The sequence below is a fragment of the Leucopleurus acutus genome, assembly GCF_964270905.1.
Source record: "Leucopleurus acutus genome assembly, chromosome: 4".
Taxonomy (NCBI): Eukaryota; Metazoa; Chordata; class Mammalia; order Artiodactyla; family Delphinidae; genus Leucopleurus; species Leucopleurus acutus.
Genome location: NC_139146.1, coordinates 45,224,352 through 45,237,534, shown reverse-complemented (window position 1 = coordinate 45,237,534; position 13,183 = coordinate 45,224,352). Strand labels below are relative to the sequence as shown.

General features: G+C 39.0%; 1 pseudogene across 1 annotated transcript; it reads left to right on the top strand.

The window, feature by feature from the left end:
* Positions 1-9,930: 9,930 nt before the first annotated feature.
* On the top strand, positions 9,931-10,181 carry LOC309961099 (dynein light chain 1, cytoplasmic-like; annotated as a pseudogene). The gene has a single exon. The product of its transcript is annotated as a dynein light chain 1, cytoplasmic-like (transcript).
* The last annotated feature ends 3,002 nt before the right edge of the window (positions 10,182-13,183 follow it).

The following is a 13,183-nucleotide window of genomic DNA, read 5'->3' as shown; positions in this document are numbered from 1 at the left end:
ACAGGCATCCCTTTCACTCTTGCCCACTGAAATCCCACCACAGCATCAAGGTGCCAAACTCCTCTCACAGCAGGTTATTTCCTCTTCCTGAAATGTTCTTCCATGGGTCTCCCCACCTCTCTTTACTCATCCTCAGGTCTTACACTTCTTCCCAAGAGAAACTTCCTTCCCTGACTCCACATTCTCGGTCAGTTTCAATGAAATTCTCTCTCATAGTACCCTTGTCCTTGGTAGCACTGATCACAACTGTAATTAAATAACAATCTGTATTATTTAATGTATTTTTCCCTCCCTAGACTGTAATCTCCATGAGGGCAGGGACAATGTCAAAATTTGCTTCATTATTGTATACTTAGTAGATATCTCAGTGCCTGACACATAGGAGGCACTCAGTAAATACCTATCCAAGGACTGCATGGTTTCATTGAGTCCTCATAATAATCCTGAATGGTAACCATGACCATTTTCACAGCATAGGTAAAGAAATTATGATTCAGAGAATGTAGTTAGTTTGCCCAAGATCAATCACAGAGGATTTTAGAAGCATAAATAGAATAATGCATTGAGCAACTTAGAATACTTGCTTAATCAAAGCCAGAGCAATGATTAATGATATACATTGCCATTAATATTGTTCAGCTTTTAAACAAGTCTTCCAGCCAAGGAACAAAAGCAGTTAGTCAGCCTTAGGAAACAGAGTTACAACTACACATTTAATCTCTAGCTCTCAAAAACTGCTTGTGAGGTAGAAATTAACATATATTAAATTACTTTCTCCCAGGAAGGTCTAACTATGGCCAGTCTATTATTTGTACTATATTATTTGTATTATATAAAGATGGCTGATAAAAGGAATCCACGGCTTCTCTCACTCCTATACCGAATCACCATATACTGAATAAACTGCTGTGAATCAGGAGTCTAGATAGTACTGGGTGGAATGGTAGATAGTACCACACGTAATAAGCCCTTTATAAATGTTTGTTGACTGGATATAGAAATAAGCCAAAACTTGAACCCCCAACTTTCTGATTCAAAGTTTAAAGGTAACTTAAACCCAAATTAAAAAAAAATTTACATGGAACTTCTTGAGCTTCCCTGTTCCTAGGGTTTTACATGAACTAGCTCTTTCATGGTACTAGCTACCATACCACCAGCACTAGACAACTTTGCCAGATCTCTCTGGAGAGAAAAAATAAGGCTTTGAAATAAGAATGTATAGTAGACACAAGAACATCTCCTAATAAACATATGAGCCACTAACCAATAAATCAATTTTAAAAAACTAAGCAATAAAAGCAATGGATATTATTGAGCAAATACCTGTTCAGTACCTGCTTTTTGCCACATAGTGTTGGTCATGATGACACCCACATTTGTGTAGTTTACAAAATGTTAATACCTGCCTTTCCTGGTCCCTCTCTGCAGTGAACTTGAACACTCCAACCTGTAGTCTAACAGCCACTTATTTTCTGATCCATTCCCTCTAAGACGCAACAACAAACAGAGACAGTAGATTTGTCCTGTGGGTTTCGTATCCGGTGTACTAAAATAATCCCTGGACTCTCACAAGCTCACCAAGCCATGGCATCATCTTAACACTTTGGGGAATAACCATACAACTGGTTCTGCTGCAGGTTCTGAATAAGACTCCAGTTCTTTCACTAGACCCGGGGTCCTGCCTGAACCCCGTCCAAACAGAGCCCTGATGACCACGCTAACACTTTCTGGTCTCCTCTCAATGAGGCTGAGACCATATCTATGAAATATCCCCTTAAATCAGACCAGGGCATGCTCAACCAAGTCAAAAATCCAGCAGGTCAACTGCAAGATTGGATGTCAGGATCGGACAGGGTTTGAACAGCCTCTGTAGTACACCAAGGTTATCACAAGTGATGGAGAGAAAAAGCCAAGTGTTAACTCAAGAAGCCAAATCTTAAACCTATGCCAAGGATTTTACTTACAACCAACAACGTTAGAAGACACAGAAAGATCAGGAGCACAGTAAATGCAGGAAAACAATTTAAGTCAAGGACCGAAGTGGGTAAGAAGCAAAAGATTTCAAGGATTTAATTTTGAGGCCTCATCCTATTAGTACTGAGTTAGTGCATTGCTGGGTTAAAGGCACAGGAATAATGGGACTCTGGAGCTTGCAACCAAAAGAAAATTAAAACAGGCCCTCTTAACAAGATAAAGTGTATTATTCCCATTTTACAGATAGGAAACTGAGGCTTAAAAGCCCCAGTGATTTGCCCAAAGGAACACCCTGGTCAAGGGGCAGAATGCACCTCGCACCAAACATAACGTCTGACTTCTAAAAAGCAATTTATACATGTCTGTTGACTGGATATAGGAATAAGCCAAAACTTGAACCCTTGATTTTCTGATTCATATTTTACATGTAACTCTTGGACTTTACTATAATAATAGGGTTTTACATAAACTAGGGTTTTAATGGCATTATCTACCGTACCATCCTGCCTCCATTAGTGCTAAACTAAAGCCAAATAACTCATGACTGAAGTTAGTCTAATGCAAGTCAGTTTTGCAGAAACAAGTTTTAAAGGTGAAACACGAATCTGCAGAGAGGTCTGCCCTTACAGAAGCAATAAGCAAAAAAATGTGAAAATGGAAGCCATCTATATGCATGTTCTTGAGAGAAACCCAATTTGCCTGACTAGAGAAGCGTTACAGTTAATTTCTGTATCCCACAGGCAAAATCACAGTGGATACAATAGTGCAAACTTAAATGACACCCCTGTAATGACAACCTCTACACAGAATACTCCTCTCTCAACTCTCTTCTCTCTCTATGATATCTGCTCAAAGCCAGGGATGAAGAGTACCTATATGGTAATGCATTGACTATATTAATAATAAACATTTGTTTTGAACTCTGTTTTAAATCAGTAATGAGACTTCCCAATTGAGAGCTCACTCACTGGAAGCCTGTGGTTGTGAATGATGTTGGTTAATCACTGAGCCACCCTATGAACTTACCAGGCACTATATAGAATAAACATGTGACTACAGTTTGCCCTTCACACCTCTGTGTTACTTAGCTAATAGCATAGGTCTGAGAGCACTGTCTTGTAAATGGTAGAATAAAATACACAAAATAACAGTAAGACAAGCCAAAAATCTCAACAGATGGAGATGTAAAAGGTTAAGGTTGACATTCTTTCTTTAAAGTCACTGTGATGGGATGAGGGTAGGAAAATGTCAAACAGAAAAGAGGTAAAACAAAGAAATTCACCACAGTAGCTGGATTATGTCAGAATCTCAAAGGTGACTAGAAAGGCCTTTCAAGTCTAAATAAAGATGGGAAAATACCAATAATTACACCTTCTATTTATCACCTTTCAGTAGCTGAAGACGTTTTACAAACTTTAACTCATTAATCCTCACAACATGACTGTGAGTCAGTCGAGGGGATGACAAGTGGTCTACTTTGTTTCACAAAAAAACAATGAGACCCAGGGGATGGGATGAGTGGCAGAATTGCTATACCATGCCTGTGGGGCTGCCAGGGTAGACATCCAAGCAGCAGCTACCCATTCTAAAATCCAGGCCCTAAACCCACTGAAACACAGGCCCTCCAAAGAAATTTACTCTTATAGCACAATCTAAAGTCCCAAGATTGGAAAGCCATTCTTTTCTAATTAGCTGCCAGGAATATGATTCTCTGGTCTGTTCCTTCTAGGTGTTAATGAGAATTTTTCATTTTTGAAAAGAATCTTGATGCCATCAGTAATAATAAACATGGAACCAGAGCTTTAAGATCATAAGTCATTTCATGCTAAAGATGAGGTCCATGTATTATATTACCCTGTACCTATACTACCCTCAAGTAGTCTGTATTATTGCTCAAAGTATTTGCTGTTAATCTCTGAAGGAGGCTGAAATCAGTCTTCGTCTTGTGATTTGTGTTGCCCTCTCTTTGAGAAGATTAAATATCCCTAGCCTGTTGAGATCAGGCTTGACCATATAACTGCCTTTGGCCAATGGAATGTAAGCAAAAGTCACATTTGTCACCTTTGAAAACAAGTTTTAAGAATTAACACATGGTTAGCCATGTGTGTTTCCCCTCTACCGAGAGACCCAAAACTTGCAGATAGAGACTGCTCCATCAATTCACCCAAAGTCACACAGCTGGGAATGGACAGAGTTGCGATATGAACCCAGGCATTTGAGCTCCAGCACCTGTTCTCTTAACCACTATTCTATTCTTTCACCACTGTAATAGTGTGGCCCAAACGAGTCAGGGTGAATTGTTCAGTAAAACTTTATAATTAATAATTTCTTTAGGCATTGAGAGAATCTGGCTGAGGCTTAGAAAGGTAATAATTAATTAAATGTTTTTCTGTATATATGTTTGTTCAAGGTCTTTATGCAAGAGGTATATTTTTAATGGTAGGTAGAAACGTATTTATACCTAAGAACGAAGTGACCGACTGACTCTTTGTCTAATAAGCTAATACCTGCCCTCAAGGATTTCAGTTACAATTCTTCATTCCCAACAATAAGCTGGACAACTGACAACTTCCTAGTTTCAACCTCCTAGTTTCGGCCTTTTAACAATGCTTACTCTTCCTCAGGTGTTTTCTACTCTGGAAACAGATCCATACTACAACTTTTGGATATAAGTTCCTACCCCAATCTGTCATTTCCCCAGTCTTCCCCATCTCAGGAATCAGTACCTCTATTAAGCCATTTTCTCAGAACCCAAATTTGGAGTCACTATTGACTCCTCTCTTTCACTCACAGCTTTATTTAATTCTTCAGCTTCTACTGTCACTCTCTCTCTAAAATATGTCCTACATTCTGCTATTTCCTGCATAACCTACCACTACTCCCAAACTGTGAGCCACCATCAACACTCCCAGGACTATAGCAGTAAACTCCTACCTGGTCTCCTTGCAGCCACTCTTGGCCTCCTACAAATTGCTCTCCATAGAGTAGCCAGAGTGATCCTTCTAAAAGATAAATGGGATTGTGCCACTCTCCTCCTCTTAACACTCCAAGAGCGTCCCATCCAGTATTATGCTTGACAACATTTAATAACCTGTGTGAAATTACCAAATACAAGGTTGGGAAGAAATGCTAACAGTCTGATCTCATGAGTAGTGTAAATGGGCTCCACTGTTACCCGCACACTTGGAAAAAAATCCAGAGTTCTTGCTATGAATTCAAAGCCCTACATGACCTGCCCCTGCTACCCCTCAGATCTTACCATTCTTCTTATTTGCTGTCCTCTAACCATACTGACCTCTTTGTTATTCCTCAAACATCCCAAGTATACGCCCATCTCAGTGAATGCTCCTCCCACAGATATTCACAGGGTTCCCATCTTCACTTCATTCAATTCTGTGTTCAGATGTTGCTTCCTCAATACCATATATGAAATAAGAACCTCCCCTCTCCATCCCCTTACCCTGGATAGTTTTTATCACTGTATAACATACTATTATAATTATATTTATGTATTCCTAAATCCACTGGGTATATAAGCTCCTTGCAGTAAAGGACTATGCTTTGTTCATTGCCATATCTCCAGGATCTAGAACAGTTCCTAGCACATTATAGATGCTCAGTAAGTGTCAACTGATTAAATGAATATATGAGTGAATGAAGCAACAAATGAATGAATCAACCAATAAGATTTTTCAAAATAAAAAGACAGGAGTATGACTGGTGGAGAGGAGTATGGGGAAAGGACCAAGTGTCTTTCGAGTCCTAATTGAGTCCCTAAATATTATCAGCGAAACCCAAGTGGTATATGCCTTGGTCTGTCAAGTCGAGTGTAAAAAACAATTAAATGACAGAGGTGGTGACTGTATTTAAAAATAATGTGTAAAAGAAATTAGCCAAGTTTCAATAACAACTAAGGATCTGGGGTGGGGTTGTTATAAAGAAAGAAAAGAATAAGGACAAACTAAGCATAATCTTGGTCCACTAGACAAAATCCACAAGTAGTTGTCAGTATAGCCAGACACTAATCCAAATATTGCTATTTATGTGCTAAGTGAGCTCACCCAAGGAATTTCACTTAGTTTTCTAATCTATATTAAAAATCTATAAAAAGAGGAGATGGGATGTCATGGTTTCTCAGGACCATTCTTATTACTTAAGATCATATGGTTGCAAGGAACAGAGACCAACTCTGGCTACTTTAAGCAGTAAAGAAGTTTATAAAAGGGATTTGGGGTAGCTCCCTCAGAATCAAAGGGAAGGCTGGAGAACCAGGATCAGGGAAGAACAGGAAGGAAGGTAGGTCTGGATGTCTCAAGGCAAGAACAGAGTAATAATAGTTCCAGTATTAGCAGCTGCAGTTATAATGTATACTGTATTTAATCGGTACTAGGCATATCCTAAACCCTTTAGATAGTCTAACTTATTTAATTCTCATAACAACCCTACGAGTTAGATACTATTAATGACTCCATTGTAGAGGTAAAGAAACTTGGCATAAAGAGGTTAAGTACAACAAGAACCTATTGTATAGCACAGGGAACTCTGCTCAATATTCTGTAATAACCTAAATGGGGAAAGAATTCGAAAAAGAATAGACACAAGTATGTGTGTAACTGAGTCACTTTGCTGTAGACCTAAAATTAGCACATTACTGATAATCAACTATATGCCAATATAAAATTTAAAAAAACAAAAACATTAAAAGAAAAATTCCAGAAATAAACAATTCATACTTTTTTTTAAGAAAGAGGTTAAGTAACTCCCCCTAGCTATGGTCATTTAGCTAGTAAGGGATTTGAACCCAGGCTACCTGGCTCCTGAGTCTTGCTCTTGGCCACTCAGCATACTATGACCTCTCTGATGGGTAGTTGCTTCAAGGCCCCAAGTGACTTTAACAATTTTCCTGCCCTTGCATTATTTCACCAGGATCAAAGTCCTAAAGAAAGAGATGGCACAATTGCAATGGCTTAGGTCTTATGCTCAGCCCTTGGCTAAGGGAAGGCCTGTCACTTCTCTGACTGTACTCCTAAGACTCCACAAAAGAAGAGCAAAAGGAACTCCCTTAAAGGGAATCAGGGTGGCATTACCCAAAGCAAAGGGAATGGATCTTGTCCAGCCAAACGCAAAAGTCTCTAACACACCATTTCATTTAATCTTCTAATCCAGGTTTCTCAGTTTCCGAAGATCCTCTCTCACTCCGCTATGTGATTGTGATTTTCATAAAATCTCTAAGAGTCAGGCAAAAACAAGCACAGGAGACTAATGTACTTTTTTTTTTTTTTTTTTTTTGATACACGGGCCTCTCACTGCTGTGGCGTCTCCGTTGCGGAGCACAGGCTCCGGACGCGCAGGCTCAGCAGCCATGGCTCACAGGCCCAGCCGCTCCGCGGCATGTGGGATCCTCCCAGACCAGGGCTCGAACCCGTGTCCCCTGCATCGGCAGGCGGACTCTCAACCACTGCACCACCAGGAAAGCCCAGAAGACTAATGTACTTTATAGAAAAAAAAAAAAGAAGAACAAGAAAGAAAATTGACGACTATTTCCTGAACTTTCATTGTATATCAGAGCTCTGTGCTAACAGCTTTACATATAATCTCATTTCATTCTCTCAATGTTATGAGATAGGTATTTCAGATGAGGACATTGAAGGTTAGAAAGATCTAGTGAGTTGCCCACAGTCACATAGCCAGTAGAGCTGAGACTTCAACCCCAATTTGTCAGATTAAAATTTTAATTTTTTTAATTTATAAGATATTAAGTTATGCTTCGCTGTACAAAAATTGGAGTGGTCCTTTAGGTTATGGAAAAACAATTCTAAGCATACATAAGACGATTAAAATAAACCTTAAATGTGAAAATACCTTTAAAGCTATAAGCACTAACTAGATTGAATATATTATGCTATAATTAGTACAAGGATATTAAAATCACATATCAATTATAAAACGTATTGACTCAGTAAAGTAACAAAAAGAATTGCTTTTATAATAAAGCCTCATAACCTTGAACTTTCTTTATAATCATGCATTTAAGGTGTTGACAGCTCTGTGATCTCCAGCCCAGGGAAGGAGAAAGGAGAGAAAAATAGAGAAGACAAAAGAGAAGGGAGAAAGGCTGAATGTTGATGATGCCTGTGATGATGCCTTTCAGTTTCCCTCAAATAAAGTGAGTTGTCCATACAGTTTAACCTTCCACTTCCCTTGCAAGGAAAAAGGTCAGTTCACTTCTAGAGAAGATTTTGCAGTCAATAACAATTCACTGTTACTTCCAATAATTTTTTTTACTAAAGGGGAGGATAATGCAGGAAGTTTTCCTTTCTTCTCGAAATATAGAGAGGAAACACCAAATAGAAAGACGCAAATAAATATCAATAAATCTATAACCAGTCTTACGGATACACACATTTATCCATTCGTGAATGCAGGGAAGGGAATAGCTATGTCTACATGTTCAGTATCTACATAACATACAGAATAGAAAAAAGCAGGCTAGGACTTTTAGCCACAGATAGAAACTGCAGGTAACCCAGGTTAAGTCATTAACTCATTACGTGACTCTGGGCAAGTCACTTGATTTCTCTTTGCCCTTTGGTCCACCCGCCAGTTGGGCACTACATAGAAATTCCCTGAAAACCACATGTTACATCAAAGGCAATATTTCCTGGAGACCAGCCTTGCTGACTTCTTTGAAAGGCACTAAATTTAGAAGTAGCGTGCAAATAACACTGTTCAGATTAAACTCGCTTATTAGTGGTCCAGATGATAATCAAAGGCAAACAGATGGTCGCTTAATGAATGTTATTGGAAGGAAGGCATCTTTAAATATAGGATTTGTGTGAAAAGTTTGCTTTTTCTTACAAGTTATTTTGAAATTATGTTGGAAAGTTGGCATCTTTTTTCAGAATATAACTCTGTGGAGTCTCATACACATGTTGAATAAGATCAAAGCTTTGGAGAGCCAACGGAAGGCTGCTCCAAGTCGAATAAGCAAAATTATGCAGTTAAAATGGAGCTTGAAAACCTTAACAGAAAGTATATAGTTATCAAGAGCCACAGCGTATATCTTAAGGAATCGGAGATATCGAATATACCTTCTTTTTAGAAATCTGACCCAATCTATACAAGTGCCAGAATAGGAAATGTTTTTCCTTTTAGCCTAACATGTCGAGAACAGGATTTTATTTATTTGTTTTTTTCAAGAAACATGCCATCCTCCTTGCTCAGCAAAATGTGGTTATTGGCTATATCTCCTTCCCTTCTATACAGAAAAAGATTTACAAACTGTATCCTAAAACAGGCAAGATAGCTTTCCACATGACTACTGGAGTCTCTGAACCAGCAGCAACTCAGGTTATTGATGTTAACTAATGTTAGTAACACAACTCATGTTAATTGATTATTTATAAAATTCTAGGTGTTAGGCACTTTTTACAGAAGATATTTGGTTTTTTGTCCAGTTTTCCTGGAGTACAACTGGGATTGATAGAGGCACAACTCTACAAGGTAATGTATCATTCAGGGTTAATCCAGGATACAGAAACCGCACCAGTTAACTGAATAGAGAGAAATGAATATAAAGTATTCTTAACTAGATACAAAGTAATTAACTAGGTAACCGAAGGAGTAAAAGGAGAACTCTAATTAGTGGTGGGCTGCTAAGTGTTTACAACCAGATCTCTGGTTGGGGAAATCTGATTTGTAGCATTTGCCAATTTTCATGGTGTAAATACTCCCAGCATGGCAGATTTCCAGCTACCAGCAGTTTACCATCTCACTTGCAAAATTCCTGAAAATTTAACAATAGACTCTGCAAGCCAATATGGGCTGGCTCTGGCACAGAGGTAGCAACTGCAGGAAACCGCCAACATCCCTAGGGCTGAGGAACAAAGAAGCTGGAATTACTGAAACATAGTAGCCTGGAGGAGGGGCCCCGCAGCGTGAGGCAGCCTCTGCTCCATGGTAACCACGTGTACCCGAAAGGCCGTGATCAAAAATGCAGATATGTCGGAGGAGATACAACGGGCTTGGTGGAGTGTGCTACCCAGGTGTTGGAGAAATATAACACTGAGAAGGACATTTGACAAGTACAGGCCAACCTGGCACAGCATCGCAGAAGGAACTTCGGTACTTACGCGACCCCTGTAACTAAACACTTGATCTACTTCTACCTGAGCCAAGTGGCCATTCTTCCGTTCAGATCTGGTTAGAAACATGGACTGTACCACACACCCGGTGATCTATCCAAAAGCAAGGACTGTAGCCTGAATTCCAAATACCTGAGACTGAAATCTTCATCCTCCCCTAAAGGAACACCTCGATCTTTGAGATTTCATTGTCTTGCTTTGAACAGGGTATTCTAATTTCTTGTGGTTATAAAACAATTAGCAAAGCAGCCTACATTTGTAATTTTTATCTAGTCCCCATGTTTTTTCTTCTCAAAATCCATTCCTTTCAAAATAATAAATAAATAAATCTGATGGAGAAGTGTGAAAAATAAATAAATGCATGCACACATAAATATATAAACAAAAAGGAGGTGTGACTGGTGCCAGTGACTGAAATGAAGCACAATATTTGAAAGTGTCAGAGGAACTGCAAACTGGATTCAATTCTGACTTCAGGAAGGAACTGCCGCCGCAGGATGGAAAAGCACTGCTGGAGCACAGCTCATAGGAACAGAAAGAGCTCAGAAGCCAACAGGAAGCAGACGGGAAGGAGCGTGGCTTCCTCCTCCAGCCTGGCCATCTCCCTCTAGTGCCCCCTGATGGAAGAGGAAAAGGGAACTGGCGGCAAAGCTGGATGTGGTTTGCAGAGTCCTAGCCCCAACATTGCTGAGCTGAATCTAGAAAGATGGTTTGGAGCTGAAAGGCAATAGCTTAATAACTGGCCCAGTTATAATCGGAAGAATAATATACTTGTATAACTCTTTACAATTTGCAAAGCTTTAGAAAAAAACAAATTGAAATGATAATCACCATTTACTGCTAAGTATTTATGAGCCAGGAACCATGCTAAATTTTATACACAACGTATCTCATTCAATTTTCAAAACGGTCGTATGAGATAGGTATTGTTAACCCCATTTAGTTTATGAGGAAACAGAGGTACAAAAAGTTTGAGAGCTGCCAGAGATTACACAAGCTGATGGCGACTAACTGGTTGTTACACATGAAGTCCACAGTACGGTCTCTTAGCCACTGGGCTGTCATTTTCAGTAGGAAAGAAACCAAAATGACAAGCACCAAATTCATTTGATATCTACTCCGGAAGATTTATATTCTGAATGGGGTAGAGCAGAGATCCTATTAGTGGTGACAGTTCCTCCTCTCAGACATTGCATAGAAGAATTTGGTAATATGCAAAACAACAGCTCTCATTAAGAGGTCTATGTTAAAGTTGGGGTCAGCTGGAAAGAAAACCATAAAAATAGCAACCTAAACCATTCAGGGGCTTCATTTTTGTCACATAAAATGAGTCCAGAGTTTGGCAGTCGAAGAATGAATGGTAACACTCTGATGCCCTCAAGGATCTAGGTTCTTTCTAATTTTTCCCTCCTTTTCACTCTTCCTTTCCAGGTGTCTTCCCTTCTCATGCTGCCGCCTTGTGCCAAGACTGTTCCTTCATATCAAAATTTGAGTCAGTGTTTCAGTTGAAAAGAGGGAAAGGATGAAGAGAGGCTAATTCTGCTCCTTTCAAAGAATTTCTCAGAAGCCCCTCCCAGGAAATTCTGCTTACATCTCATTGTCCAGAACTGTGTCACATGGCTACTCATAGCTGAAAGGGAGGCTGGGAAATACCTTTTGTAGCTAGGCATATTTCCACACAATAAAATAGGAGTTCAGTTAATTTGAAAAAAGAAAGGATATTGGGTTGCAAATTATGCACATCAATCACAAAAGATAAGTAGGGCTTGTAGGATCAACAGCTTATTTCCCCTTTACTTAGTTGTCTGACTTTGCCATTTCCCAACCTCTTCACTTTTCATTGACTCTGTGACCCGGATTTCCCAAGGCACCCTCAGCTGAAAGTGTTCACCTCTTTGTCCCATAAACTCTCTCATATTTGCAGCCCTGTGTCCTGACTTTGGTATGAGAAATATGTGTCCATATAAACTATTTATCTGTTTTCTGGTAAATTCTTCAACAGCCCTTCCGTTCCTCTTAATTCTCAATTTAGGCCCAGCTGACCCTAAAACTAAAGTCCCAAAATGTCCCCTTTCGTTTTGTTTGTTTTTTCATTTTTTGGGACCATTTTGTCAAACTTCTGTTGTTTCTGGTAATTTGATTTAACATTCTTAGGGTTTGGAACCATTGCTGGATCAAACTGAATAGAACATGTCAAGAGGGATTATTAAACTTCATATGAAGTGATATTCTCCTCCAACAGAGTACCTCCTCTCCTCTTCATCCAAGGAGATTGTGAACTTGAAGAGTAAGGTTTAGGAGATCCTAAGCATTCAGCCTTTGAGCTACTTACTCTCTATACTCTTTCTTCATACTATCTTCACCAGAATAAATAGAACTTTAAACAATAGGAAGATTTCAAGAAGACAGGAAAGCATTCCAAGTAGGCACAGCACCCCTTTCCTCTCTCTCCAAGAGATCATGGCATGAGAATCAATAACCAAGCTCCAGTAGGCAATGACTTAATAAGACAATGTGTCAGGTAAGAGGTAGGTGACATATCATAATTACTATGCAATATCTTAGCCTTCATTTTAGCAGATTGTCATAAAGTGTTGATCTGTGTATGTGTGTGTGCATGCACTTAATTCTACACACCTATACCACCAGAGCAGGCCCTTATGCCTTTTTCCCTCTTTTTCTCCTAAGGGTTTTTTTTTTTTAATAGATTTCTTTTAGAAAGGTTTTAGATTTACAGAGAAACTGAGCAAATAGTACAGAGTGCTCCCATATACCTTCCCCTCACCCAGTATACCCTATTATTAACATCTTATATGAGTATGGTACATTTGTTACAATTAATGAACCAATATTGATACATTATTATTAAATAAAGTCCAGAATTTATTAACATTTTTTTTTTAGTTTTTACCTAATGTCTTTTTTCTGTTAGAGGATCCCACAAGGCTACCACATTCATTACATTTAGTCATCATGTCCCTTTAGGCTCATCTTGACTATGACCGTTTCTCACTTTCCTTGTTGTTTTTGTTGTTTGTTTTTATTGGAGTATAACTGATTTACAA